Below are 6,439 nucleotides of genomic sequence, written 5' to 3' on the forward strand. Positions count from 1 at the left end.
CTTCCCCTCTTTCTCCAGGCCAAAGAGCAATCAGGGTTCCCTACCCTATGGGAAGTCCAAGGTCCTCCCCACTCCATCCAGGTCCAGGAAGGTGAGCATCCAAACAGACAAGGCTCCCACAAAGCCCATCCATGCAGTAGAATCAAAGCCCAGTGCCATTGTCCTTGGCTTCTCAGTCAGCCTCCACCTTCAGCCACATTCAGAGAGTCCAGTTTGATCACATGCTCCATCACTCCCAGTCCAACTGGCCTTGGTGATCTCCCATTAGATCTGTCCCACCGTGTCAGTGAGTGAATGCACCCCTCATGGTCCTGACTTCCTTGCTCATGTTCTCCCTCCTTCTGCTCCTCATTAGGACCTTGGGAGCTCAGTCCAGTGCTCCAATGTGGGTCTCTGTCTCTATTTCCATCCATCACCAGATGAAGGTTCTATGGTAATATGCAAGATATTCATCAGTGTGGCTATAGGACAAGGCCAGTTCTGGCACCCTTTCCTCTGCTGCTCAAGGAATAAGCTGGGGACATCTCCTTGGTCACTTGGGAACCCCTCTAGGGTGAAGTCTCTTGCCAACCCAAAAATGGCTCCCTTAATTAAGATATATACTTCCCTGCTCCCACATCCACCCCTCCTTCATCCCAACCATCCCATTCCCTCAAGCTCTCCCCATCCTCCCCTTCTCCCTTCTTCTCCCCCATCTCCCCTTATCCCCACCTCACCCCAACCCCTGCCCGGAAAATTTTCACATCCTGTTTAAGGTCCTTTATTATTTTCATAATGCTACATTTAAAGTCGATTTCTTCTACTTCTTCTGGAATAGGGTGTTCAAGTCTTCTTGTTGCATGATCCCTGGATTATGGTGTTGTCATTTTGCCTTTCAGGTTGTTGGAGGAATTCTTGCATTGGCACCTGCCCATCTCTGCCTTCAAATGCAGCCAGGAGATTCTTGGCATCTTGGTCCAATCTATGCTGTGACTGACTCTCTGGGTGGATATCCTCAGTGCAGGAGCAGGGACTCTTCTTGGGCCAAGAACCTTGCAGACAATAGGGCAGGCTTGGGGGAGGCAGGGTCATGTGGAACAAAGAAGCCACTGCAGCAGGAGTTGAAAGGGCCCTGTGCCCAGGATGGCACACACTCACCAGTCTAGATGGAACTCCTCAGCACAAGAACAGGGATTCCCCTCTGGGTGGAAAGCCTCAGTGCAGGAGCAGGAACTGTTCCTGGGCCAAGGATCTCACAGACAATAGGGCAACAAGATTAATTAAAAAAAATGGCTATATAGCTGACTCGTTGGTTAAGAGTCATCTTGTCCTCTTGCAGGGGTCTGATTTTAGTTTCTCAGTTAGATAGCTTACAATTATATGTAACTCTAGCTACAGAGGGATCTAATGCCTCTGGGCTATTCGGGTACCTACACTCATGAGTACATACTCCCCAAAACCCTTACATAGTTAAAAACAAATCTTTAAAAAATTAAAATCTAGGTAAAAAACAATGACATCTTGAATTTTGCATGCAAATGGATGGAAATAGAAAACGCTTTACTGAGTGAGGTAAGCCAGACCCAAAAAGAGGAATATGGTATGTATTCACTCATAAGTGGATTCTAACCATAATTAAAGGTCTTTGAGCCTATTATTCGTGATCCTAGAGAAGCTAAATAAGAAGGTGAACCTGATGAAAATCATGTAGCTATCCTCCTGGAGATTGGAAATAGACAAGAGTGCCAGAACCCTCATCTGGCGATGGATGGAGATGGAGGCGGAGACCCACGTTGGAACACTGGACCTAGCTCCCTAGGTCCAAACGAGAGGCAGAAGGAAAGAGAACATGAGCAAAGAAGGAAAGAGCAGAGGACGTTCATCCGACGTTGTATGGCGATACAGGCGGAGACCCATATTGGAGCACCGGACTGAGCCCTCCACGGTCCAAATGAGGAGCAGAAGGATGAAGAAAATGAATAAAGAAATCAGGACTGCGAGGGATGCGAGCAGCCACTGATACAAGGGGACTGATATAATAAGAGTTCACCAAGGCCAGTTGGACTGGGATTGAACGAGGACGTGATCCAACCAGATTCTCTGAATGTGGCTGGATTCTCTGAATGTGGCTGGCCCGGAGCCTTTCTGAAAAGCCATTGACAATGACACTGGGACTTGCTTCCTCTGCATATACTGGATTTTGGCGATCCAGTCTGTTTGGATGCTCACCTTCCCTGGACCTGGAGGGAGGGGGGAGGAACTTGAACTTCCCACAGGGCAGGAAACCCTGACTGCTCTTAGGGATGGAGAGGGAGGAGGAGAGGGAGTTGGGGGAGTGGGAGGGTGTTGGGAGGAGGGGCGGAAATGGAAACTTTTATAATTTAATAAAATTAAAAAAAAATTAAAATCTAACCTCTAAATGAATTGAATTTGATGTTGAAATTTCAGTTTCCCATAACTTTTACCTCATAAAATATTGTCCTAGGTTTTTTAATCTTGTAAAAATGTAAAACACAAAGAAATAAAAACTTTCTTAGTTTATGAAATATGCTTATAAATAAGCATAAAATATGATTCTCTTTGCAGAGAAATGATAGATTAATATTTTCTATGAATTATTCATGACTAGTAGTGCGACAGGTTAAGCCACATTATTTTAGGAGGGTTTTTGGTATACCCAATAGAGTAAATCAGGGTAATCTACTGGTCTAGAAAAATAGTATTAATAAAATGACTCCTAATGATATTCTATAATAGTCATAGCCAGTGCCTTATTCAGTCACAATTAGAGAAGCTTCCTAGGACAACAGATGTAGAAATTCACAGTCAGACATTACGTGGAGAAGAGAGTCTAAATAGGAGGTCTCTATCAAATCTTTCCCTTCATAGCTCAGAAAAACTTATGGAATAGGATACAGAAAGAATGTAAGAACCAGAGGTGATGGAAGAAACCAGGAGAACACGGCCCTTTGAAACAAATAAACAAGGCACATATGAACTCACAGAGGCTGAAGCAGCAAGCACACTGCCTACATGGGTCTGCATCAGGTCATATATAATAGCATATATTATATATGAATGTATATATAAAATGAGAGCATATAGCTTTTAGTTTAATATTTTATGGGACTCCTGAGTATGAGAACGAGTTGGTCTCTGCCTCTTGTGTCTGCTCTTGCTACTTCTTTCCTGCCCTTCAGTTGCCTTCTCCAAATTTGATGTGATGCCTTTTGCTTTATATCATTATATTTTATTTTTTCATGTTTGGTTGCTATCTCTTAGAAAGCTGTCCTTTTCTAATGAAACAGAAAGGGAGAGGTGGAGAAGAACTGGGAGGAATAGGAGAAGAGGAAACTATAATCAGGATATATTGCCTGAGAAAAGAATCTATTTTCAGGAAACAGGAAAAATAAGTATCTTTTCCCAGTAAGGGAAAAACAGAAGGGGAGTGGTCCTATGAGAGTGTCTTGACCTGAGAAAAAAAGATGGAGACTGGACCAACGAAAGGAGAAGGGTTGTGAGAGTGTCTTAAAAGAATCACTTTCTTGCTGCCATCTGCCCAGAGAGAATTAATCACAGGGAAATGAAGGAGAAGAAAATCATTTTGGAGTAGATATACAGGGAGTTTTGAGAAAACAATGCCCTTGTCCAACCCCTCCTTATTCCTTGCCTCTTCAACACTCTCACCTCAACTTCTGCAGAGATGTCAGGAATAGAGGAGTTTTGTGATGTAGAAGCAAGCTAGCTACATCTAGCTACCACTAGCTGCAGGTGGTGGTGGTGTTCAATCACACAAAGTTAAATTGTGGTGTCCTAAATAAATCATGGGGGGCAATTTGCAGAGGGCAGGTGACTGGAGGAGCCCCCTGGCAGGGTTAAAACTATGGAAAGAAGCCTGTGCCCCAGAGAACAGCAGTAAAGAACAGTCAGCCACAACTGAACATCTGGGTCCAAGTACCATCAGGAAAAGAGAAATGTACTATTCCAGTCACCTAAATATCAGGAACAACAGCAAGGTCAGCTGTCCTTACCCATGATCCTAGGTTACCCTTTGCTAGCATGAAACCTAACCTATTCAGAAGTACCCCTTTCCTATAGAATTCTTTTCTCTTTCCCAAACTAGTGTTCCTCCTACTTAGCCTGTTGCTCTTATACTTACAGGAAAACCTTCCAAAAGTTCAAAGCCTCTTTAGAAGGACAAGAAGATCTCCTCAAATGGCCCCTGCATGTGCAAGAAACTATAAGAGAGCAATAAGACCAACAATATTTGTATGTTACCATAAGATAAATATTGCAAAGAATAAAACCAACCATATCCAGAGCAGAAGCCACTGGAATATCAACCCATTCAACTTAACATCTTGTGGATCCCAAAAATGTGAAACCTGGGTTAGAAAATCAGAACAAGGGACAGTGGGTTTAGATGTAAATGTGGAAGAAAGAGAAGATACTTAAGATCACATCTAAGGAGTGAGGTGATTGTCACCCGTGTTGTGTGTGTGTGAATGTGTGTGAGTGAGTGAGGGAGCGAGTGAGTGAGTGAGTGTGTGCGTGGGGGCACTTGGCTTGTTGTTGTTGGTGACTTCCCCCTTCCCTCCACCCCTCCCTTCCCTGGCCGCTGCTGCAGTGGCCGCTCCCTGGGCTGTAGCAATAACGATGACATCGAGGTGGAGAGCGACGCTGACAAACGGGCTCACCATAATGCACTGGAACGAAAACGTAGGGACCACATCAAAGACAGCTTTCACAGTTTGCGGGACTCAGTCCCATCACTCCAAGAGAAGGCATCCCAGGCCCAAATCTTAGACAAGGCAACAGAGTATATCCAGTATATGCGAAGGAAAAACCACACGCACCAGCAAGACATTGATGACCTCAAGCGGCAGAATGCTCTTCTGGAGCAGCAAGTCCGTGCACTGGAGAAGGCAAGGTCAAGTGCCCAACTGCAGACCAATTACCCCTCCTCAGACAACAGCCTCTACACCAACGCCAAGGGCGGCACCATCTCTGCCTTTGATGGGGGTTCAGACTCCAGCTCAGAGTCCGAGCCTGAAGAGCCCCAGAGCAGGAAGAAACTCTGGATGGAGGCCAGCTAAGCCATGCAGGGCAGGCCAGCAATAGAAACTGTCGACTCCACTGCCTCATCCTCCTTAGTTCATCATTAGAACTCGCAAACCATTGACAGACTCTTTAGTTTCCTCTCTCTTTATTAATTGTTATTTTTGCATAGAAGCTCTTGGACAACAGCTCTCATCCCTTCCCTGTGTCCACTATTTTCAAATGTGTTCCCTTCAGGGGTTCCTGTCCCCACCAGAAATTTTAAACCAAAACACCCTAACTTGGCAGCTCTTTCTGTGGAGGACAGCCAGCCAGCCAGACCTCTGAGTACATGGTGTCCTGCCCACCCCACCCCCCAACTCCTCCTGCCTTCAGAGTGTGCTTGGAGGGCATCTGCCCGCTAGGCCCCTCCCAGTCCTCTCACCTCTGTTTGGTGGAATTTGTGACTCTGAACTGCTCTACTTTGGCAAGATGACCAGATTGGAGTAATCAGAATTGCCCCTCCTCTGTAAGGATTGGTTTTTGGGAACGCCATCTATCGCTCCTGTTGAAAGACCAGATTCTTGAAGAAGTTTGTGGTGAAAAGGAAAGCAGGGACAGATTTGCAGAATCCTTGGCATGTTTCACGCTTCAGTTGTTTAAGCCTGCAGAGCCAGCCTTACAGAAGGTCACGTGACACTGGTATGTATAGGAGATGGCAGCAGTGAAACAGCCACCAGGAGTGGTAGGGGTGGTTATGTGTGGGCGGGACAGGGAGGGAGGGAGTCGTAGGAGGGGTAGAGGTTTTGTATTAAGGGCCAGTGATGATGTTTTGATATTTATTTCCTGCTACTGAAATTTGAATCTGAATGAAATGCCCCTATTTCTGATGATGTCGATACTGTAAAGCGACAGATTCATAAAGTAATGATCAAATCTTCATTTCTTTCTGCGTGTATTTCTAAGAAATAGAGCCAACTATTTTGTATGTAAATACCAAGAGCGACTTACCTGGTACTAAACCCACAGCCCACTACAGCCTCCCTCCCTCCTTGCCTCCAGTCCTGGAACTTGTTGTCACTGTGGATCCAGCCCTGGCTCTGGCTGTGGTCAACAGAGCCCAGTGAAGGGTTTCATATCTTCAGGCTTCATTTCTTTTCCTACTCTGTTGCCAGCATTTGCTGATTTCTAGTGTATACTCTGTAGTCTCAGTCAGTATTTGATTCCATTCCATGGAAATAAAAAGTATGTTGTACATACTGCCCAAGAATTGTCTTGCAAGTTAAGGCTTCCCCCTTTACTATAAGAATATAAATAAAAACTTATTTTATCCTTAAAAAAAAAGATCACATCTAAGACAACAGGAACTGTTCCAGCTGGCAACTGAAATAAAACATTCAAGATATGAAAATGAGATATGTTT

The 6,439-nt window shown here is 44.8% G+C and overlaps 1 pseudogene; it reads left to right on the forward strand.

The window, feature by feature from the left end:
• Window positions 1–3,803: 3,803 nt before the first annotated feature.
• Window positions 3,804–5,958, forward strand: LOC148117214 (protein max pseudogene; annotated as a pseudogene).
• Window positions 5,959–6,439: the final 481 nt, after the last annotated feature.

The sequence above is a fragment of the Myodes glareolus genome, chromosome X, assembly GCF_982192425.1.
Source record: "Myodes glareolus chromosome X, mMyoGla1.1, whole genome shotgun sequence".
Taxonomy (NCBI): Eukaryota; Metazoa; Chordata; class Mammalia; order Rodentia; family Cricetidae; genus Myodes; species Myodes glareolus.